Here is a 25,163-nt window from a genome sequence, read left to right as displayed (position 1 = left end):
CTTCCAGGCGAAGAGAAGACATACACAAGTTTCGACTCGGTAAAGGATCAACATGAAGGGGGAATTCAATTCGCGCAACGGAACACGATTGATTGTCACCGAACTTTGGAACAACATCATCAAGGCTAAGATCATCACCGGTGAACACGCAGGCCGACAAGTACACCTTCCAAGGATCACGCTCGACTCCAGCAAATCACAGCTTGGCGCAACTATGCAACGGCACCAATTCCCAGTTACTCCAGCATTCGCCATTACGATACACAAGTCACAAGGCCAAACATTCGAATTCGTCGGCGTGCTTCTCCTCACGACGGTCTTCGTGCACGGAATGCTCTACGTCGCGATTTCAAGAGTCAAGCGTCAAAGTGCGTTGAAGGTCCTGTTGCCTCCTGAGAATCCAACCCACACCCGAAACGTCGTATGGAAGGAAGTCCTGAACAAGAGAAACTCACCAGCCGCACCTGCCTCTCCGACAAGAAACTACCTGGACAACATGGAAGACTTCGCAATAGGTGATTTATGTTTATTATGTTTATGCTGTTATAGGTTTATAATATGTTTCTTATGTATGTATATATGTTTGGTTTTTCTAAATAAATTTGTCAAAAATATTGAACTTCAACACACTTCAATCTTTACACTGCTCACTTTGTACCATTTCTTTAATTGTATAATTTTTTGTTATCAATTACATTTTATTTCCTATGACTTTTCAAACTTTACCTTTGTATAGAATAGTTCCCTTTCCAAACTTTGTTTAGATAGTTTACAATGGTGCACTTTAACCGGTTATCTTTTCACCAATGGTTTCACAAATTTTCTTATGGCATGTATTGTTTTGATAAATCACAATTGAAAATTTAAATCTTCGAGTTAGCTTCGATACCTGTTTTCTCCGAGCGGAGCTCGGTCACCCGCTGGTAAATATAAAATATGTATTTTTTTCTAAGGAAATAAATAGTTTTTATTTTTATTAATGTTTATAGAACATAATTTTTATTAATAACGCATTTTTTCAGTACCATTTATCATTAATTTACTTTACTTTTATTTAATTGTAAATCGACTATTTTCGACTATATTCTGATTACCGATAAATTTCAAACCGAGCTTTGTATTTGAGGACGATACAAGTATCAATTCTTTTCTGCCCGCAATAAGCATAATTTATCGCGATTTCAACTCCAAATATAATTTATCGCAAATCAAAATTTGGACCATTTTCCGACTGTCTTATGGAATACTCGCATTTTTTACCAGAGCTCCAGGTTTTATGAAAAAATACAGGTTTCAGTAGTTCAGTTTTCAACAGCAGTATTACTTTTTGTTCTTTAAACTGTAAAGAGAATTTATTTTCTAATGGAATTTCAACCAATTACCGATAAACTAGAGTGCTCGAATTTCTACTGGTGCTCTGATTTTAATGTTGAAATATTCAAATTTACGCTTCAAATGTTTTCCGACTTCTACTGACATAATTTATCGACATTTTTTCTGCAAATTTAATTTATCATCAATCAAAATTTTAAACAATTTCAGACGAGCTGAAATGTTAGTATTTCTATTGAAGCTCTGAACCTGATTACAAACTGCAAGCTAAAATTCTTTTCTACGAGAACTACAAACATAATTTATTACCGTTTAATCTCCAACTGAAGTTTCGACCAAATTCTAAGAATTGAGTATACAACAGGCATGCTATAGCTGTGAAACTGATAACAAAATACAAGTTTTAATTGGTTTCTAACTGCTGCATAACTTATTGTTATTTGAACTGTAAAAAGAATTTATTTCAAATCGAAATTTTGACCGACTTTGAACTAGCTAGAGTGCTTGAATTTCTAATGGAACTCTGAATTCAATTACAAAATACAAGTTCCACATTTTTTTTTCGACAGCTACAAGCATAATTTACCACCATTTTATCTGCAGATATAATTTATCTATAATCTAAATTTTCTCTAATTTTGAACTAACCTGACTACTCGCATTTCTATTACGAAGAAACTGATGACAAAACACTAATTTCATTTGTTTTATAGCAACTGAACGCATACTATATTGTTGTTGTTTAAACTCAAAATCAAACTTATTGTTATTCAAAATTTTAATCAATTTACGACTAGTTAGAGTACTAGTATTTCTACTATAGAAATAAATTTGATAACCAAATATCAGCTTATTTCGTTTTTTGACGCCTACAAGAATAATTAATCGTCATTTTGTCCATACATAGAATTAATTGATAATCGAGATTTAACAGGAGCACTTTTTTAATGAGCATTTGGAGTTTAAGTAAAACCTGACACAAGGAATTGAACTTTTTATGTTTTGCTTATATTATATCGTAACGAAATTAATAAAAATATTTCCAGCTTTCTCATTCAGGTGTAAATATTCTTAAAATATGGGGACACATCTGTTATACTAAAACCCATATGTGATTGGTAAATACAAGTGACAGAATTTTCTATTAGTATGATAAATCTTTTCTGCTTTAGTGAAATTATTTATGAAATATGAAGAAAAGAAAAATTCTATAAAATGAATAACTTTTTAAGAAATAAAATATATTTAAAAGTAAATGTATCATATAGATATCGAAATGTTTTAAGTAGAACTCATAAAACATGTTTAAAAAAATTCAAGCTACAAAAACAGGAAGTTATGATGAAAAACGAATGATTAATATAAATTATTTAATGCTGTCTCATGAGTTATTTAAAAATTTTTTAAAATGACCTAAAAAGGGTTAAATAACACTTTATAGAGGGTCATTTTTTTTTCTAGTAATGCTGCGTTAAAGTATTTTTGCGATTAATATCGATATAAAAAAGACATTCATTTAACTTATTACCTGAAATTAATTTGATTTTTAGGATTATTTTTTCTCGAGAAGGTGAACAGCATTCTCAAAATTTTATCCGCTGTAAAAAAGTTAGCCATAAAATTGCTCTTCTGTACTTAAAAATAACTGAATTTATAGATTCTGTGTTTATGATAACAAGTAAACTTTATGAGGAATAATGAAAGAAACGAATGTATAACTCAAATTTCACAAGGCAGGGGTCTGTTTAGAAGAAATTTGGGTCCGTTAACGGACCCTTCACAAAATATCTTTTCATAAAAACGGACCCTTCACAAAATATTTTAACTTAAAAACGGACCCTTCACAAAATATTTTAACTTAAAAACGGACCCTTCACAAAAGGATTTTTCTTTTAATCGGACCCTTCACAAATTTGTTTATCTTCATTATTATTTTATTAATCGAATAAACCCTTCCCAGGGCAGAAAACAAGAAAGATGGATGTAAACGAATTAAGTTTTGTCTTCGGCAGACGATTCTTCCATTATTCGTCCGAAATTAATATTCTGCGTTCAGCAGTATAGGCTAAATACCAAATATTTGTATGTTGCATCTCTAATTTAGAAGCAGCAATTGTTGTTTATTTTTCAAAATGTAATTTTTTTAATTATAATTTTACAGTGTTGAGCATAATCTTGGATGTCTTTACAATTTAAAAACTCATTGAAAAAGTTTTTTTTTTTTTGCAATAACGGACCCTATTTGCACAAATTCATAAAAGCGGACCCTGGTTGAAAGAATATGATTAATTTTTTCACAATTTCACGAAAAACGGACCTTTCACAAAATGTCTGGACAGACCCCTGCAAGGTGAAATTGCTCTTCTCTTCTTGGTTGTTTATCTTTTTGATCCTACGCAAACCTTTACTGATACCCGCATTTATGTAAGCAAAGCCCATCATTTCTTCGTGTTTTCTGAAGTTATCTAAACTGCTGTTTGTAGAAAATGCAACACCATGAAGGAATCATCAGAATCAAATGAAATTCGCAGCAAATGTCAATTATAGGATATTATGCAAATTAATAAAGTTTCAGAGCCATCGCGCGTGCGTGGCGCGCGCAGCGCCCTCTGAATTGATGCTGAAAGCGTATAAATAAAGTGCTGTAGCGGGACGTTGAAAATAGTCTATGATTATTTGTTAGTGGCAAACGTTTAGTGAGACCTGAGTATGCCTCCACGACGGAAGAATAAGAAATTCAAGCAACTTACGGAGTTTGAACGAGGGAGGATAATCGGCCTTCGAGAAGGAGGATTTTCCTATCGCGCAATAGCAGCTCGTATGCAGCGGAACAGTTCCACAGTGATGCGAGTTTGGAAGCAGTGGACCGACGAGCACCGAACAACTCGAAAAACAGGCACTGGACGACAGAAGGTGACGTCAGAGCGCGATGATCGACACCTGCTCCGCATGGCGGTGAATGATCGCACAGCTTCCTCCAGGCAGCTGGCAGCACATTGGTCTACTGCTACAGGTGTACAATTGTCGGCTTCGTCAATTCGTCGTCGTCTGCTGCGCCGTGGATTGCGTGCAAGGGTGCCATTATACAGGATTCCCCTCACGGCGGATCATCGACGGCTGCGTCGGCAGTGGGCTCTTGAGCACAGAGACTGGCGAGCTGATTGGCACCAAGTTGTCTTTTCAGATGAATCACGCTTCAATTTGTGGACCCATGATGGCCGTGTTCGTGTTAGACGTTATGCCGGTCAACGCTGCCTTCCTGAGTGTATTATTGAACGACATAGTGGTCGAACACCCGGAGTTATGGTCTGGGGTGCGATTTCGTATCATGGACGATCCAATTTGATACGAATTGAGGGTAATCTCAAAAGCAACAGATACGTCCGTGAAGTGCTACAGCCCGAAGTCGTTCCTTTCCTTCAAGGCATCCCTGGAGCTATCTTTCAGCAGGATAATGCACGCCCACATGTTGCGCGGACTGTTAGAGACTTCTGTTCAGCACAACGCATGCAACTTCTTCCTTGGCCTGCTTATTCGCCGGATATGTCGCCTATTGAGCACGTGTGGGATATGGTTGGTCGGCGTCTCACTCGTGATCCGCGTCCTGCAGTTTCCAAAGACGAACTTTGGTTGCGCATACAAGCGATATGGAATTCTCTTCCTCAAGCAGATATTCAACATCTGTTTGACTCCATGCCACGTCGTATAGCAGCACTTATTGCAGCGCGTGGTGGCTGCACCAAATACTGATTTCGGACGCTTAATTTGTTTCTTTTGTTTTGAAAATTTCATCATTTATTTGTATCAGTACAAGTCGTTTCTGCATTAAATTTCATTTGATTCTGATGATTCTTTCATGGTGTTGCATTTTCTACAAACAGCAGTTTATTTATCAAATCATAATTTGGAAAATAGATTTTTATTGACTTCTTAAATATAGTGAATTTGCTGTCAAGTAGAGTTCTATGGGTTAAATTGTTACGTTTAATTTCTCGATTTTTTTTTTAAAAAAATAATCTTTGATTGAAATCAAGGTAAAACAAAAATTATTACAAAATGTTTTATGGTTTTGAAGAAAATAGGAAAAAATTTAACTTTTTTAAACCAATGGAATAAATTAAAATGATTTAGACATGCATATATAACAGTTTTTCTTCACATTGCGTAGTTTGAGTGATTCGTCATAATTTAGAGTTTAAAAGCAATTGATGAATTAATTTGCGAGGATTAATCCATTAATGAGCAGTAAGGTAAGTTATATGAATATTATGGCTATATTTTCCAAATATCTTTATTTGTATGTACTATCTATATTACTTTTTACTTCTTTTTACTTATTACTTATATCTATATTATTTTTCTTCTGTAAAAATTTTGCCCATTCTACTACAAAAGAGATAATTTTTAATTGCATATTTGTATAAACTTACATTTTAATGATCATTACATTTTTATGTTCTTCAAGAAATCTATTAAAGTTTTAATAACTTTGATCATTTATGACTGATGGCTTTGCTCACAGTGCAGTTTATTCAAAAATGTGGAAAGGGAAATTTAAATCAGGGATATGTTTAGAAGAAATTTGGGTCCGTTAACGGACCTTTCACAAAATAATTTATCTTTTAATCGGACCCTTCACAAATTTGTTTATCTTCATTATTGCTCTGTTAATCGAATAAACCCTTCCCGGCGGGGGGGGGGGGGAGAAGAAAGACGGTTCCAGACAAACAAAGTTTCCCTAAGTTTAAATTCCAAATGTAGCATTCTAAGAAAGTATTTCTACTTTTACAAACATCGTGTTCGCATTCTTATTAGTATGAACTCTCATAATTTTTTTTCGTAAATGAATAATTGATCAATTTATATTTATTCATAAAATTAATTAATAGAATATTATGTAAATAAAAAATTAATTTCTGTCAATTTTTTGAATAAAATATTATAAATTTAAGAATTGTTGAAGTTTGCTTCATGCGTAACGCATTAAAAGTAATAACATTACTAAGTTGTGTTATTTAAAATATGTCAATTGAAATTATTAAAAATGTGAGTGATTTTGTTTCCATTATTCGCTCGAAATTAATATTCTGCGTTATTAGTATAGGCTAAATACTAAATATTTGTATGGTGCATCTCTAATTTAGTAACAGCAATTGTTGAGCAGGATCCTGTATCTATTTACATTTTAAAACTTATTGAAAAGTTTTTTTTAGCATTTCTTGCAATAACAGGACCCAATTTACACAAATTCACAAAAGCAGGACCCTGGTTGAAGGAATGTGACTTAACGCTTATTTTATTTTCACAATTTTACAAAAACAGGACCTTTCCCAAAATGTCTGGACAGACCCCTGAAATACTAAATTTCATTTTAAAAAACTCCATTTTTCATTTAAAATATTCGTCATTTTTTATTTTACACTCTGGTTAAAAGTAAAAAAAAAAGTTGTTTAGCTGTAATGAATTGTTTAGTTCGAATTTCGTATTATTTCTATTTTTTTACTGATACAGATGGATTTCAAGCGTAACACCTCACATGTGTGGAAAATAATGCAAGAAGTAAATCAAGCTTGCAGGCTTCACCGTTTCTATCAAGGCCAAGCGACTGAATAATTGACTTTATTTGACACGTAGAAATAACAATCATTCAACATAAATGTTTCTTTAATGTATAATTTCTTTGCAGTCCTTAATATTGTTCTAAATCTTATGCCGTGGCTTCGTGTTAATAATGAAAATATTTTCAATAAAATTGTAATAATTAATATTAGTAGCTAACGATTTTAAAATAAGAAAGGGAGATAGAAATGTATGATTTAATGTAGGGGTGTCAAACTCGCGGCCCGCGGGCCTCATGCGGTCCGAGATGAACATTTTTGCGGCCCAGTCAATATATCCGACGCAAAGTAAAAATAAAATAGAAATGTGAACTAGAAAGGAAACTAGCATATGAAATTAAAATATACTTTATTTATAAACTATATGGATCATTTTAAATTGTACCAGCGAAAATGTAAAATTCTAATTGGTTTGCGGCACCTGCCATTCCAAGGATACTGCATCGTATCAAAAATACGCAGAAAAAATTTAAAATCTTAAAGCAGAATTTGAAACAAGGTTTAAAAATTTTAATTCTTTGGAAGACAAATTTTGTTTTTTTTTTCCTCGATTTTCTCAATAAATATAGACTCAGTACCCAGTAATATGCAAATGTAAGTGAATGAGATTCAGTGCAACTCAAATTTGAAGACAAAATTCATTGAAGTGGGTGAGCCTATAAATTTTACAAATATTTATCGGCAAGGTTAGAAAATACTTGAAAATTCGCATATGAAATTATTTCCATGTTTGGAAGTACTTATCAGTGCAAGCAATTATTTTCTGTTATGAATGGAAATAAATCTCCTGTCCGAAACCGTATTAATAACGCTCACGTTGGGTCAATTTTGAAAGTAGTCTCGGCCAATAAAATTTCTCCCGAAATAGGAAAAATAGTAGCAGAGAAGAGATGTCAAGTATCAAACAATAATTTAATTTTATGTATGTTTACAATGTACTATTCAAAATAAAAAAATTTATTCCCATGAACATTGATTTTTTTTTTTTTTTTTTTTTTTTGCGCCCCACCTAAAGTTAAGCCTTGTTTATTTGGCCCAAGTTAGCTTTTGAGTTTGACACCCCTGATTTAATGTGATCTTCTTCAAAAACGAGAAACTTATTGTTCGTAATTTTAAATTAAGTTATAAAGTTCGTCTGCAGATGGCGCTCTTCCAAGAAAAAACTAGGAAAAAAATGCCATCATAATAACTGTCCCGCAGTGAACTGATTGTTAAGACACGGTTCCCAGCAGATCACCGAAATCAAGCATCACTGGCACAGTCAGTGTGCGGGTGGGTGACCACTTGGATCAGTCTGCGTAGGGACCGAGGGCATGCGATATTGGTCCTCCTTAAACTGTTCAACCGTAAAGTGCTCGACTTCGCGGGCAGGTCGTTGGGCTACCGAAGCGGGGGTGCCATCCCCTCTGCAGAGGATCAAAGTTATGATGGCATGTCTTCGGATCATCCTCAGGGATGTTTCCCAGACCGTCGCCAATAGCCCATTGTGCAGCTCTAGTGCGACGTAAATGAACTACAACAAGTGTCGTAATAACTGATATTTACGTTAGAACATTGCACAAAGCGCAGATGCCCTTCTAAATACTTTAATTGAAATGGTCTGACATACAACATTAAGCGTGTTAAGCATGCTGTTTTAGTTTCCAGTTAGAAGCACCCTCTGTTGACGAGCGTTGTTACTAATTCTCAAAATTGATGCTCAAATACTTTAGCAGATGGTACATTCAAATTTTCTTCCTTTACTTGGTTTTTTAAATCATCTGATTGCAGAAACAATTAGTTTATAGTAAATTAATTTAATTGTCAAAAATTATGCAAGTTTCAATGGAATTAAAAACTGAAATGATATTTGTTTAATCAGTTTTGAAATTTTAGAAAACATAAAACTATTCCTAACAACATTATAGTAATGTATGCATGGAAACATTAAATATGTTTTTAAATGAAATTTGCGAATTTTTAAATAAAAATAGAAACTGGAATTTTATGAAACAAAAAAAAATTATGATTTATCTTCGATAAAGTCTCAGAAAAATTGGTAAATATTGAACCATAATATCGTTCAAATTTTCTGCAAATTTAAAAAGCTTTTATACTGAACTATGTCTCCGTTAAAAGTTAAACCTAGAGGGATGGCACCCCCGCTTCGAGCACTTTTACGGTAGAACAGATTAAGAAGCTCCAGTACCGCTCATCCTCGGTCCCTTTACGGACTGATCATAGTGGTCACCCACCTACTGCCCAGCCAGTTATGCTTTTCTTCGGTGATCTGCTGGGAACCGGGTCTTAACATTAAGTTCAATACGGGATTCAACCTATAGACGGTTGACCAGAGGAGTTGATTTTTTGCAGTTGACTCTAGTTTTTTAATTTATCATTATTTAGATTTAAAGCAAATTTTTCGTTCCCACCTCCATACGTTTCTCCGTCGCTACGGCACTTAATATAGCTAATAACCAGGGGTCTGTCCAGACATTTTGTGAAAGGTCCTGTTTTTGTAAAATTGTGAAAATAAAATAAGCGTTAAGTCACATTCCTTCAACCAGGGTCCTGCTTTTATTAATTTGTGCAAATAGGGTCCTGCTATTTCAAAAATTGCTAAAAACCTTTTCAAGAAGCTTTTAAATTGTAAATAGATAAAAGATTATGCTCAACAATTGCTGCTACTGAATTAGAGATGCAACATACAAATATCAGGTTGAGTAAAAAGTTTTCCGCCAAAAAAAAAACAATCCTGTAAAATGTTAAATCGATAGAAAATCAGCAAAGTTAATGAGGATAGTAATCTCCATTCAAATCAACAATAGTCTGCCAACGTTTTGGCAACTTTTCAATCCCTTCTGCGAAGAACTGGGAGGTGCGCGAGTCCAGAAAGCGATCAACCTCATTTATGACCTCGTTATTTGAACGGAAGATTGTGCCACCAAGACGCAGCTACAAATGTGAAAACAGATAGTAATCTGAAGGTGCCATGTCTGGACTGTATGGTGGATGTTGCATCAAATCCCACTCCAGTGTGTAGAGGGTCCAGCTGGTCATTGCACTGACATGTGGCCGGGCGTTCACTTAATGAAAGAGAACCACCTTCCTTCTGAACTCGTTTTTTCTTTTTTCGCGAATGGCATCGCTAACTTTGATTAGCATATTGCTGTATATTATACTGTTGATAGCCTGCCCGCTTTTCAGGTACTCCTTGTAAATAATTCCACGACAATCCCACCAGATACAGAGAAGGACCTTCTTGTTAGTGAGCGTTCGTCTTGCAAACGAACCTGCTGATTCCCCGGGTGCTGACCACCCTCCTTTACGTCTAGTATTGTTGTAGTATACCCATTTTTCATCACAGGTCACAATTCTGTCCAGAATGTTCTCTTTCCGTTGATCTCTGAGCAGAACCAAACAGGCCGCTTTTCTTTTGCTCTTGTCTTCAGCAGTCAATTCGTGAGGCACCCAGCTGTTAAACTTAAATGTTAAATTTATGCGTTTGAGGGCATTTACTATTGTTTTTGGCAAACGTCAAGCTCTAACGCAATGGTTCGTGTTGAAACATTTCTGCCTTGATCAATAATTTGCTTTAATTGGTCACAATCAATCTCAATAGGGCGGCCAGAACGTAGTTCATCTACAATGTTGAAATTTCCACTATTAAACTTTCGAAACCAAACTTTTATTGTATCATAAGAAACAGTATTGAAACCTAAACTTTCACACATTTTCTTGTGGCATTCAGTTGCACTGAGTTCATTTCGGAACTCATAGTACATAATCGTTCTGATCTGCTTACGTGATAGCTCTATTTCAAACACTTTTCTGGTGCACAAGATGATAAAGTTTTGACAAACAAATTGCACAGTTGTGTAGTTCCAACTTTCAGCTTTAAAATGCAAAAGCCCATTTCAGAAAAGGTTAACTACCACGGGAATGGCTGCTGCTGGCACGGAGGTATCTCCGCTTGGCGGAAAACTTTTTACTCAACCCGATATTTGGTATTTAGCCTATACTGTTCAACACAGAATATTCAATTCGGACGAATAATGGAAACAAAATCACTCACATTTTTAATAATTTCAATTGACATATTTTAAATAACACAACTTAGTAATGTATCAATTTTAATGTGTTATGCATTGAGTAAACTTAAACAATTCTCCAATTTAAAATATTTTATTTTAAAAAAAGTACCAGAAATTAATTTTTATTTACATGATATTTTCAGAGATGCCAACTGCTCCGGACACGCTGGAATTATTAAATAAACGGTAAATAACTACAAAGAAAATTTTACAAATATTTGACTATTTTTGCTTGTTTTTTAAAAGATTTGGCAAGACAGAATATCAAAAAGTGGTGAATTATATAAACCTACGAATTATTTAGAAATAGTGGTGGATAAAAATCTACTAAATTGAATTTATTAAACCAAGAATCACAATTAATAAACTACCACTCGAAAATATATATTCGCTGTCCGGATCAAGTTGGCATCTCTGTATTCTATTAATTAATCTTATACTATAATACGAGGAATGGTTGCCAAGTCGAAAATCGCCCCAGAATTAATAAACTCCGGTAAACTTGGGGGTCTGGGGTTTTTGGCCACGAGGAATCGATTGGCGCCGGTTTTGAAGCGCTGCGGTCGAGCAGTTCGGAGTTACAGATAGGATATTTTCAAACTTTATTAGTTCGCCATAATGGCTATAGATACTTTTCTCCACTCTTATAAATGTATGCTAATGCGAACCTTACAATTGAAATATTAATTTTCGACAACTTAAACCAATAATATATACGAAGGAATTAATAATTTAATTTGTAAGGTTCGCATTAGTTTACATTTATCAAAGTGGAGAAAAGTTTAACTTTTGTGTTAAAATCACCGTCAACAAAGTCCGACATTTCAACATTCATCAGATTTCAAGCCACATTTTCAACATGCAGAACGCACCTCTACATGAAATTCTTCAAGGAGCCGGAATTTTGGAACAAAAAGCGATCAACTCAATTCTACCCGCAAATGGACCGTCATTGTCAGAATGCTTCTCCATTACGCCGAACAAGCTACCCGACCGTCAAAGTTGCCGTACTTCACCCTGAATTTGTCGCACGCTTCTACGTTACAACAGCGGATGGCGCTTATGAAGGAATGGCTCTTCTCAACGATATCAGCGACCAGAACAAGGCTTCCAACTATCTATACGGCGTTCAACAAGGATTCGACGTTCTACTCATTCCCATTCACAAGAGAGCTCAAATGGATAGAGGCGAGCACTGGATGCTAGGAATTTACGAAGCAAGCTATGGAGAACGTCAACTATTAGTCTGCGATCCAGTCGACAACCCGCTGCCCATCGATGCTGTTTTGCAACACACCGAACCTTTGGCTTGAAAGTCCCGCTTCCGACTCAAGATCATCCATCAAACCAGGATCACCGAAGGCGAACTCACTCAAAGGAGGCCACATGTGTCTGATGGACGAAGCTCCGATGATGTCAAAATACGGCTTGCACAACATCGACGAACTCCTACGCGCGATTTGCAACAACATTCCGTTTGGAGGCAAAGTCATGGTGCTTGGTGGCGACTTCCGACAGTGCTGTCCAGTTCAACAACGTGCCAACAAAAGCGAAATACTCGACCTTTTGATCAAGAGAAGCCATCTGTGGCAACACTTCAAGACTTATTCGCTCGAAAAGAACATGCGCGTTGATCCCGAAAAAGAAGAATTCGCGAAATACCTGCTAAAGCTCGGCGACGGGGAACTCGAAGTGAATGAACTCGGCGAAATAGAAGTCCCAGAAGAAATTCGCTCTGGTGGTAACCTCATCGATGAAATCTTCGGACCATGCCTCAGAAGTGGGAACTACGAAGCAATGAAGAATCGCGCTATTCTTGCACCATTGAACGACGATAAGGACAAGATCAACGAGCAGATTATCGCTATGCTTCCAGGCGAAGAAAAGACATACACAAGTTTCGACTCGGTAAAGGATCAACATGAAGGGGGAATTCAATTCGCGCCTGAATTCCTGAACTCGATCAACATCGCCGACTTGCCTCCACACAATCTGAAGCTCAAGAAGAACGCCATCATCATGCTTCTCCGAAACTTGGAAGTCTCTGAAGGAATGTGCAACGGAACACGATTGATTGTCACCGAACTTAGCAACAACATCATCAAGGCTATGATCATCACCGGTGAACACGCAGGCCGACAAGTACACCTTTCAAGGATCAAGCTCGACTCCAGCAAATCACAGCTTGGCGCAACTATGCAACGGCGCCAATTCCCAGTTACTCCAGCATTCGTCATTACGATACACAAGTCACAAGGCCAAACATTCGAATTCGTCGGCGTGCTTCTCCTCACGACGGTCTTCGTGCACGGAATGCTCTACGTCGCGTTTTCAAGAGTCAAGCGTCAAAGTGCGTTGAAGGTCCTGCTGCCTCCTGAGAATCCAACCCACACCCGAAACGTCGTATGGAAGGAAGTCCTGAACAAGAGAAACTCACCAGCCGCACCTGCCTCTCCGACAAGAAACTACCTGGACAACATGGAAGACTTTGCAATCGATGATTAATGTTTATTATCTTTATGCTGTTATAGGTTTATAATATGTTTCTTATGTATGTATATATGTTTGGTTTTTCTAAATAAATTTGTCAAAAATTTTGAACTTCAACACACTTCAATCTTTACACTGCTCACTTTGTACCATTTCTTTAATTGTATAATTTTTTGTTATCAATTACATTTTATTTCCTATGACTTTTCAAACTTTACCTTTGTATAGAATGGTTCCCTTTCCAAACTCTGTTTAGATAGTTTACAATGGTGCACTTTAACCGGTTATCTTTTCACCAATGGTTTCACAAATTTTCTTATGGCATGTATTGTTTTGATAAATCACAATTGAAAATTTAAATATTCGAGTTAGCTTCGATACCTGTTTTCTCCGAGCGGAGCTCGGTCACCCGCTGGTTTTATGAATATAAATTGATCAATTATTTTTTTACGAAAAAAATATGATTTAATATTAATAAGACTGCGCACACGATGATTGTAAAAGTAGAAATATTTTCATAGAATACTACATTTGGAATTTAAACTTAGTTTGTCTCGAACCGTCTTTCTCCCCCCCCGGAAAGGATGTATTCGATTAACAAAATAATAATGAAGATAAACAAATTTGTGAAAGGTCCGATTAAAAGATAAATTATTTTGTGAAGGGTCCGTTTTCACGGAAAGATATTTTGTTTGGGGTCCATTAACGGACCCAAATTTTTTCTGAAGAGACACCTGCAATAACTAAACAAAGAAAGCTCCTTTGCTTCAAACAAGCAAAGCAGTTTAAAAAAATGTTTTATATTTAGATCGAACATTATTGGTCAGTGCTGCGACTCTTACAATAGCTAGTCGGTTAATGAATGCGATCACGGAATCACCTTTATTTATAATTTAAACTCCTTTATTCGATAAAATTATTCAAACATCCCCGCACAACACATTTTCCCGGTATAATTGCTGTAAACTCCTTTTCTTCGAGGCGTGGTTCTATTGGATAATAATCGAAGCCATGTTTAGAGAATTACTGCAAGTGTCATGGCTACGGTTCAAGGTCGATTCACTTAAATAATCACGTCCAAAAAAAAGAAGAAGTTCATGGTTGCTAAAATTAAATAACGCAAAACGAGCAACAAAATGGAATGTTCTATTTAAAGCTTGATCAAAAATGGCAAAAACGGCAGCCGGTGACTGCATTTTGGGTAATTTCATTACATTAACTTTTCCCGTTTTAACATCCAGACGAATGAGATATTTAATTTATTTATCTGAGTCGAGCGCATTCTCTTGTAATTAAATTATTTGTTTCTTTCATTTAATGTAGTTTTAATCTCTAAATGACTTCATAGTTCTTCAAATTGAATATTTAATTAGAAATATTTTTTAATAAATTGTTTGGAATAAACTATTTAGACCTCCTATTCGTTAAAAACATTTTTTTTTTGTCATCAACGGATTTATTTTCTGACAGTGTTCGTCTAAACACTGAATAATTTATATTTTCAATAAAAATATAATAGATTTTTCTTATTACTGTGCTGTAAGATTCCAAAACTGTCCATAACTCTTTGCGAACTTTCATTTAAAATTATAACAGTTAAATAAATAGCAATTTTAACTATTTACATTAAAAGTACCATTAATTGTTTTTCTTACATTAACTAGACAAATTATTTCACTAAAATAGTAGAAACAATAGTGTTTTATTAAAAAAAAAATTTTAAATAACCGTCGTTGAACAGCCGACCCAATTTTTGGGGTTACGGCTACTAATGTTCAACTCTGTAGCCTTGTAATTTTGAACACAATCTTGAAGACAAGGGAACACCTGGATCAAGTATTGGGAGTAATTTGCCCTCGTGGAGGACTTTTTGATGGAGCTCACCAGCATTTGCATTACATGGAGAGGAAGACCACGAGAACCTCCCACGGTTTGCCTGAAGGCAAAGGGACTCTAACCCATGATCCGTCTACCACTGAGGATATTTCACGTGAGCATTGTGGTCGGTGCTAGCCGGATGCGGATTCGTTTCGACCAGACATCGCTGGGATTCGATATTAAAATGTTTTAATCGGGGTGAATAAATGCTTTAATCAACTGAGTCCACATCTTCACGTGATCATGCATTTCACAGCCCTTCCTACGTCACGCTAGGCATATTATACTGTAACTTTTACATTTTTGCGAAAATCTATTCAATATTTTGGTGCAGTAATCGTTAAATGATAAACTATCGAAAATTGCATTCCTTTTGTTTTTCATTTTCGTAAAAATTTTACTGTGTTGTTCCTCCTTTACAATACGTATGAACAACAGTATAAATGAACAAGGTTATTTCAATGAACCTGAAATGTTTATTTCATGAGCCAGGGGTCTGTTTAGAAGAAATTTGAGTCCGTTAACGGACCCTTCACAAAATATTTCATAAAATGGACCCTTCACAAAATAATTTATCTTTTAATCGGACCCAATTTGTTTATCTTCATTATTGTTTTGTTAATCGAATAAACCCTTCCCGGAGGGGGGGGGGAGAAAGACGCTTCAAGATAAACTAAGAAAATATTTCTACTTTTACAAACATCGTGTGCATGTTTTTTTTAATATTAAATCATAATTTTTTTTTGTAAATAAATAATTGATCAATTTATATTTATTCATAAAATTAACTAATAGAATATTATATAAATAAAAATTAAATTCTGGCAATTTTTTAAATAAAATATTATAAATTTAAGAATTGTTTAAGTTTACTTAATGCGTAACACACTAAAGGTGATACATTAAAAATTTGTGTTGTTTAAAATATGTCAATTGGAATTATTTAAAATGTGAGTGATTTTGTTTCCATTATTCGTCCGAAATGAGCATTCTGTGTTGAGCAGTATAGGCTAAATAACAGGACCCTATTTGCACAAATTCACAAAAGCAAAACCCTGGTTGAAAGAATGTGACTTAACGCTTATTTTATATTCACAAATGATGAATAGTTTTTTCACAATTTTACAAAAACAGGACCTTTCACAAAATGTCTGGACAGACCCCTGTGAGCATTTCGTATGAAAAAATCGCAATTGAAAAAAAAAAAACAAATAACAATTACTCATAAAAATGCTGTTTGACTCCTAGACCGATACACAATGTTTATACAAATTGCAATTTCAGCGTAAACATTACTAAGTTTTGTATCATTTCCTCTTTATCGCTTTACCCCTAACTGAAATCATTAAATTAGGGGAGATCGACTTTGTTTTCCTGTCAAATTCAGGTGGCCCAAAATTTTATCTTTCTGTAAGCAGAGACGAAAAGAGATGACGCTGATAAACTAAATCATTTCACCACGCATGATTAAATTCTATTCCGGGTAGAAAACGATTTGTGAGATTTTTCCACACCCTAACGATAATGACGGTATCCATCAGGGACAAACTTTCATAATTTGTCCTCTGAATTTACTGGTTTCCTATATTTCGGCTTCCTTTTCCCGAATTCATTCTTTACTCGGGTTTGTAGGAATGTTTGTAGGAACAAATTTGGAATATTAACTAATATTTCTAACAAAGCATAACAGAGTAACAAATTTCAATTCATAATGCATTAGTGCCCATGCACAGTCTCTTTTTAGGGACGCTTCCAAAACTGCATCAGAAATCGAAAGGAAGGAATTGTAATTCTTGTGACTCAAATTTGCATTAAAAAAATGTAAGAACTACTGACGACGCAGTTTTGAGTGCTTAACGTTATGTTACATTTTGTTTTCTGTGCAAAAGCGATAAATCTTGAACAATGATATTATTGAAGGCGTGTACAAGGCGGTGTAATAAAAAAATTAACATGGTGCGTAGCATTTTTAAAAAGTGCTTAAAGGTGCTTATTTTCGACTTTTTAAAAGCCTTTAAAGGTGGTTTTTTCATTGGGTGTTTTTTTTTTTTTGGTTAATGGCGGGCTCTTGGGTCTATTTCCCATTGGCCTGAGAGATGCCGGAATTGCTACTCTCTTATCGTTACCCAGTGAGCACCTATGGCTAAGCCACGGCAGTGGAGTAGCGTCGCCCACGTCATACAACCACAAACCCGTTTATAGCGCGGATCACATTCACACAATCACACACAGAAGAAAGGACATGGAACACGGAGAGAGAGAAAGAAACATCCATGCCCTGAGCAGGATTCGAACCCGCAACCATCGGCTCTGCAGTCAGGCACGCTAACCACTCGGCCACCTGTTCGCTTGGGTGCTTTTATAAAATGCTTAATTTTCCCTTTTCGGAAACGAGATTTTTTTCTTCTTTATTATGTCATTTTTCGCCACGTATAATGCAAAAGCGTGTTTTTCACATTGTTCTATTCAACGTTTTCACAAATCATTCAACCACTATCTATTTCAGCGTACCGTCGGTCCATAGCATATGAAAGCGTTTTAAGGTTTGATGAAATTCTTTAGAGGCCGCATGTGCGTATAGTGAGCTAGGTTTGGTGGTATTATTGCTCTCTCATGTGCAACTCTGCTGCACTTTGCAAGATATTCTCAATTTCAAGCTTCATTTTCCACCCTCTGAAATCGAAGCGAAAATCTCTTGATCATTTTTTAATGACTAATATAATCAAGAAAAGAGTTCTTTCGTCAAAATCTAGTTAGTATTTTATCATGATCATGAAAAGTCCTTGAAAATTATTTTGCCTTTTGTTAATGCAAATGGAGCTAAAAAATATTTTTTGAGTGCTTAAAAAGTACTTAAAAGGTGCTTATTTTTTGTTGAAAGATTTGGCTACATACCCTGATTAAAATTCATTTCATAGTTCGAAAATTAATGAGTGTTAAATAAGCAGAAAAAAATACCATGCGTGCTACTATGCAGTCCACAGGAATGAAATTACAGAGTTAAAATTTGATGTGATAAATGGGCTATTTTTGTTAATAAACATGACTCGATTTTTTTTTAAATTTCTAGTTTGCTTAAAAGTTATTGCAATTTAAAAAGCATTTTTCGCTAATTGTTTCGGTTGTTTCAAAATTAGCGAAACGTACAGAAAAATGTACAAGGAGTGCGATGGAATAAACAAATACGTAAGATTCGATTACCAGTTGAAAAATTATCAACTGTTAAACTTTTTCAGTAAACAATTCTCTTCTCAACTTCAGTAATAATTGGTCATAATTCGGAAATGATTTTTTTTCTTTTCACTGTATTAAATTATGATTCTTAACAAGCCTAATTTTTTTGCATCATTATTTTTATAAGTTGTTCCTCAATGACCCCCTTTAATCACGTCCGGGTCACCAATATGGTGATAGTGAGTAGTTATTGATCATGTCAACCTTCATTTATAGAAAGGTACCCCAATATAGAATCGAGTTGATATGTCTTGTATACTAGTGAATTGGAATCACATTTTTGTAGTGGTAGAAACACTACAATATGTTTTTAATTTCCTTGCAAATTTGGGGCAAACAAATATGTATATTATGGATCTCAAATTAATTAAGTGAGGAAAAAACAAAAGTTTTGTCGAAATTTAACGAATTAGTTTTTATGAAAGCAAAATTAAGAGCGGTTTGATTTCCTGAGAAAAAAAAAGAATTTTAGGCAGCTTTTCAAAGACTCGTTGTTGTTGTTGTTGTTGTTAATTTACGTCGGACTAGAGCTGCACAAATGGGCTATTGGCGACGGTCTGGGAAACATCCCGGAGGATGATCCGAAGACATGCCATCACAATTTTGATCCTCTGCGGAGGGGATGGCACCCCCGCTTCGGTAGCCCGATGACCTGCGCGCGAAGTCGAGCACTTTACGGTAGCACAGTTTAACGAGGACCAATGCCGCACACCCTCGGTCCCTACGCAGGCTGATCCAAGTGGTCACCCACCCGCACACTAACCGTAGCCAGTGATGCTTGACTTCGGTGATCTGCTGGGAACCGTGTCTTAATGATCAGTCCACTGCGGGACTTCAAAGAGCCGAGTGTCACGTTAATTTTGATAATAGTATGATACCATACGATAGTTAAAATTTATCATACATAAATTTACCATAGTTAAATAAGATAAATAGGGCGAATACAGCTTATTTTTAGTCAGTTCTCTCTATGATAATTCTCAAATCGGTGCAAAACGTCAGTATAAAGAAAAGATACAGTTTTGTTAATATCTAGAGCGTTTGCGACCGATTTTTTTTTTTTTTTTTTTTTTAAATTTAACAAGTTACTCTTACACTGTATTATTTTGCCGAAATTGTGAATTATTCATTGATTTCGTTAAATTTCTTCTAGGTGAAAAATTTCCCCAATTGTCGGTTTTCGAAAAAGTTAATTAATTATGAAATATTTAACTTATTTAACCTTTCTGAACCCCATATAATTTTTGACAGCAACATGGTATGAATAGTTCAAAATTATGACTTTGTTTTAAGTGTAATGAACTTAAACTGTGGTTTATTTATTTTTCTTGGCAAAGAGCTTTAAAAGAAAATGTCAAGGCATGTTATTGGGTTCAAGTTTTTTCAGACAATCAAACTAATTTTATTTTATAACCGTCGTTGAACAACCGACCTAATTTTGGGTTTACGACTACCAATGTTCAATTCCGTAGTCGTGTCATTTTGAACCCTATACAGAAGACAAGGGAATTCTTGGATCAAGTATTGGATAGAATTTGCTTCCGTGGAGGCCTTTTTGATGGTACTAACCCGCATTTGCGTTGAATGGAGAAGAAAACCTCGAGCCGAGTGCAGAATTCGTATCGACCAGCCATCGCTGGGATTCGAGCCCAATTCATCTAATTGAGAGAGAATGCTCGATCTCCCGAGCCACTAAGGCTCAATCAAACCAATTCATAATTTAACAGATTTCGATAGTGTTTTTGTCGCTTCCTGACATAAATATAAGTATGCTACTTCGAATGCCTTTCGCTTTTTTTAGGCAAGAATTCTTAGGATTTTTGAGCTTGTGTTAGAGAACAACATATATATTGAGAAATGCATCGCAATCCATGACCAGAAATGTCATCGTACGCCGCTACGGCAACACCTCATGGAAGAGAAAAGGTCTCTGTGGGAGTCAATGATGTAGTCCGACGTAACACACATATATGCGCAGTGAGGAGCTAATAAGAAGGATGTCACAACGATCGTACTACTAAACTGCGCAGTAATAGAGCCGCGGTGCCTCAGGGGAATTCGCCTTCCAATGAGGTGAACCGGGTTCGAAGAGCAGGTTGTTTCGAATTCCCCACCCGGCTCACACCGACCACAATGCTGACGTAATTTATCATCAGTGGTACACGGATCATGGGTTAGAGTTCTCTTGCCGTTAGGCTAACTATGGGAGGTTTTCGTCGTTTTCCTCTCCAGGTAATGAAATGCGGGGTAGTTCCATCAAAAAGTCCTCCACGAAGGCAAATTTTTCCCAATACTCGATCCAGGAGTTCCCTTGTCATCTGGATTAGGTTCCAAATTACAAGGCTACGTAGTTGATCATTAGTAGTTGTAAACCCATAAAATTGGGCCGGCTGTTCAACGACGGTTATAAAATAAAATAAAATATACTTTTCTGCAAGTTGTGGTGTGTCAGGGGATAGAGCATTCGTCATCCAATGAGGTGGACCGGTTTCAAATCCCAGCGATGGCTGGTCGACACGAAGTCCACACCAGGCAGCACCGATCACAGAGCTGACGTAAAATATCCTGAGTGGTAGACGGATCATGCGTTAGAGTTCTCTTGCCGTCAGGCTAACCATGGAACTTTCTCGTGGTTTTCCTCTCCATGTGACATAATGCGTAGTTCCATCAAAAAACCCTCCACGAAAGCAAATTTCTTCCAATAGTTGATCTAGGAGTTCCGTTGTGTTCTGGGTTTGGTTCAAAATTACGAAGTTGAACATTGGTAGTTGTAAACCCAAAATTGTGTCGGCTGTTCAGTGACGGTTATAAAAAGTATTCCATATAGTTTTATGTTGCAAAAACTGCGCAGTAGGGGTTAATGAGGAAAATATCACAACGTTCAGGGACTATTAGCGCATCGGATTTCTCGTTCATGGTAACTCGTGCGAAGGCTTACTCTCTTCTAGGAGGTGTTGGCTCGGATAATACCCCGGTTTTGAACTGGCTGTTCATGCGCATTTGACTAGGTACTTTCATTTATCTAAATTATCTTAATTTCATGATAACTTATGAAATTTCAGAAATTATTGTCAAAAAATGCATTCAAATAGGCCTGGAAATATTTGTTTTAGTGATCGTAATTTAATGATTTGTCGAGGTTGACAAGTCTCTCTTAAAATTTTGACATATCTCTTCACATTCATAAAAATCATGAATAATATTAAACTATCTTTCAACTCATTAATGAGTTATAGAGGTAATATTCTATTTATTTTCAATTATTTATTTTAAAAAAATTTCAGTAATAATTATTTCCAATTTGATAATATCAATATCTTATTCCAGCAATTACAGAAACATGACAAATGTATCATAAAAAAATTTTAACATTTTAACCTTCAAAACTTCGGCAATTAACAATTTAATTATTCTTGGGATTAAATCTGCATGTTGAAGTTATTTAACTAAATGAAGAGATTGATTAGTGTCTTGCGTGTTGAGTCAAAGTAATTTACGAAAAAGCATAGAAATTAACTTCAAAAAGGACTGCCGATGTTATGGGCAATCAATAAGACTATATCCTGAAATCGGATTCAATTTCCTTGAATTGAGTAGGAGAATTGTTCGATTACTGAACTTGCGTTTATCTCAGTAGAAGAATATGACGATAGCAAATTAGAAACATTTTGATTTTGGAGTTCATAATAAATGTAAATTCGAAAAGCCCATCATATTTAATGTGTTTTCCGATTTTTAATTTTTTTTATTTGAATATAATGTAACTGAAACAAATCGCATCTCTCTTTTGTGGATGCAATAAAATATTAACGAATCAAAAAATTTAAAAAGAATATTGAGAGATAAGATTTTTTTTTCTTAAATTTTTGCTTTACAGTGTTTTGTGCTACCGGGTTTGGCAAAACAATCCATTTTACCCTTTATAGAGTATTTTTCTAGTAATACCCTTTATAGGGTATTTTTCTAGTATACACTTTATAGGGTATTTTTCATGTAATGTTGCATTAAAATAGTTTTGGAAATGAAATTGATTTTTTTTAAAAAAAAACTCATTCAGCTTATTATCTGAAACTAATTTAATTTTTAAGACCGTTTTTAGTGGGTAGAGTCCACTGTAATCTTATCCACTGTAAAGAATTGGCTATAAACAATTTAAATGAAGGGGGAAAAGAAACAATTTCCAATTATGACCAATCATTATTGAGGACAATAAGATCAAAGAGATAAGTTACAACAGTGAAGACGAAGCTGCTATTTCCTATAAGGTTATATTGGACTTCGATGTTTACAAGTAGGCTAATTTTTTAAATATGTGTTATTGACAACAAATAAATTCGAAGATAAATGATAAAATGAACGAACGCATGACGCAATAAAGCACAAGAGAAAGCAGTTTTCCGGATATCGTCCGTCTTCTTGACCCCACACTAACCTTCACTGTTACCCACATTTAGGTAAACAGAGCCTTTCAGTGTTTCTTGTATTTTCTAAAAGTGCCAAATGGCCGAATAAATTATAAGCGGAAAAAATAGCTTCCACCGGCATTTACCATTTAACCAGGGCTCGAAAAACAGCTCGTCCGCCCGTCCTCAACGGTCAAAAATTCTCCGCGGACAACGAATTTCTCGAATCCGCGCGGACGGCCATTTTCCCGTTAATGTTCGTGATACATTTTCAATTTTTATTATCTTACAAGAGTCTTGTAAGTTACAAGGCAGCAAAATGACCCACAATACAGCAACATACTGCGCATATATTGATGTTTTCTCTATCTGGGAGTACTGCAGCGGTTGAAAGGGGATTTGCAGCAATAAACTTACAAAAAAACACAATGCGTACTGGTCTTAAACAAGAAGCTTTAAAAGCAATTATGAACATCTACCTAAATGGAAAACCCCTTTCAGATTTCTGTTCAGAAACCTCTGTAAATCATTGGCTTGATTGTGGAACTGGCAAACGTCATATTTGATTCATTTAAAAAACGCAGTACCCTCGGATAACTTGACATTCCAGATTACTTGACCCTTGTCATTTAAATTATTTCATAAAAGAAATACTAGGTTACTATTAGTAACCTAGTATTTCTTTTATTACTGTATAATGTAATCCTAGTAACGACTAATTCATTGTGCAATTTATATAAATGTTTGTAATAAATAGGAGAAAATTATATTTTTATTTATTTAAAAGCGACGGGTTAGTTTCAACGGAGGACGGGTGCATTGTTGGACAAGCCGTCCTCGGGGACGGGTAAATTTTCTGAGTTTTTTCGAGTCCTGCATTTAACCCCTTAACGATTGGTTAATTTTCAAGAAAATTGTCATGAAAGTGCCTATTTTTTTCTTCGATCACAAATACACGTATTTGATTAATGCTGACATCTATTTTAAAATAAACTAATTATCTACAATTACCATAAAAATATCCTGGTTCTGCCATCTGGTGTGTAAAATGAGAAATAAAATGTTTTCCGGGCAGAAGAAATGAGTTAGTTTTATTCTTATTGGCGCATTACTACTGAGCACTCCAGCCCTTCAATATCACGGGAGCGAGAAATAAAGGGCGAAACCTCACCCCGTCATTTTCACAGGAGCGAGTAGGAAGGGGTTAATGAGGTTGATGGGGCGCACACTTCCGACGGCCCTATAAAGGGTTTATTAGTGACACGGTAGTAGCCTAAGTACTTGATTTATCCTTGTTGAGGGTTCCATGGGTCTTAAAAATTACAAAATATGTTGTCAACTTTTAACAAATATAGATATTTAATAAATTTTATTACTCTCTGTTACTTACTATTTTTCAAAGATACCATATTTCGATGAGAATTGCAACCCGCCTCATTAATGACTGTTAAAGTGGTTGCCTAAAAAGAATTCGTTTTAGCCTTAACTTATTTTTACTACCACTATTGAAAATATTTTAAACTCTTCAGAGTCCCGCAGTGGACTGATCGTTAAGACACGGTTCCCAGCACGGTTCAAGCATCACTGGCTGCGGTCATTGTGCGAGTGGGTGACCACTTGGATCAGTCTGCGTAGGGACCAAGGGTGTGCAGTATTGGTCCTCGTTAAACTTTGCTACCGTAAAGTGCTCGACTTGGCGCGCAGGTCGTCGGGCTGCAGAAGCGGGGGTGCCATCCCCTCCGCAGAGGATCAAAATTGTGATGGCATGTCTTCGGATCATCCTCCGGGATGTTTCCCAGACTGTCGCCAATAGCCCATTGTGCAGCTCTAGTGCGACGTAAATTAACAACAACAACAAAAAACTATTTAGAACCTTGTTGTTGTAGAGCAGTGTTTCCCATGACTTATGGCAAAAAGTAGCCGATAGAAACATACGTAATCGTAGACTTTAATGAATAGCTTTGTTTTTAAAAAGAAATGTTTTGAAATTTTCGTTTGTTGCAAGTTATATCGCATAAGAACGCGTACCCTCTCTAAACTGTTCCCGTACCCCTGGGAGTACGCGTACCACACTTTGGGAAACACTGCTGTAGAGTGTTTCTATTTTTTTAAACTAATTTATATTATTATATTTT

At 35.5% G+C, this 25,163-nt stretch overlaps 1 protein-coding gene across 1 annotated transcript in view; it reads left to right on the top strand.

Moving 5' to 3' along the window:
* The window catches only part of LOC107450037 (GTP-binding protein Di-Ras2), a 101,028-nt gene that overhangs the window by 19,060 nt on the left and 56,805 nt on the right, over positions 1–25,163 (top strand). The gene's annotated exons all lie outside the window — the stretch shown is intronic.

Source organism: Parasteatoda tepidariorum, chromosome 2, assembly GCF_982258835.1.
Source record: "Parasteatoda tepidariorum strain Cologne lab strain chromosome 2, Ptep-v5.0, whole genome shotgun sequence".
Lineage (NCBI taxonomy): Eukaryota > Metazoa > Arthropoda > Arachnida > Araneae > Theridiidae > Parasteatoda > Parasteatoda tepidariorum.
Note: the sequence above shows the minus strand (reverse complement) of the source record. Positions and strands in the feature narration are given on the sequence as shown.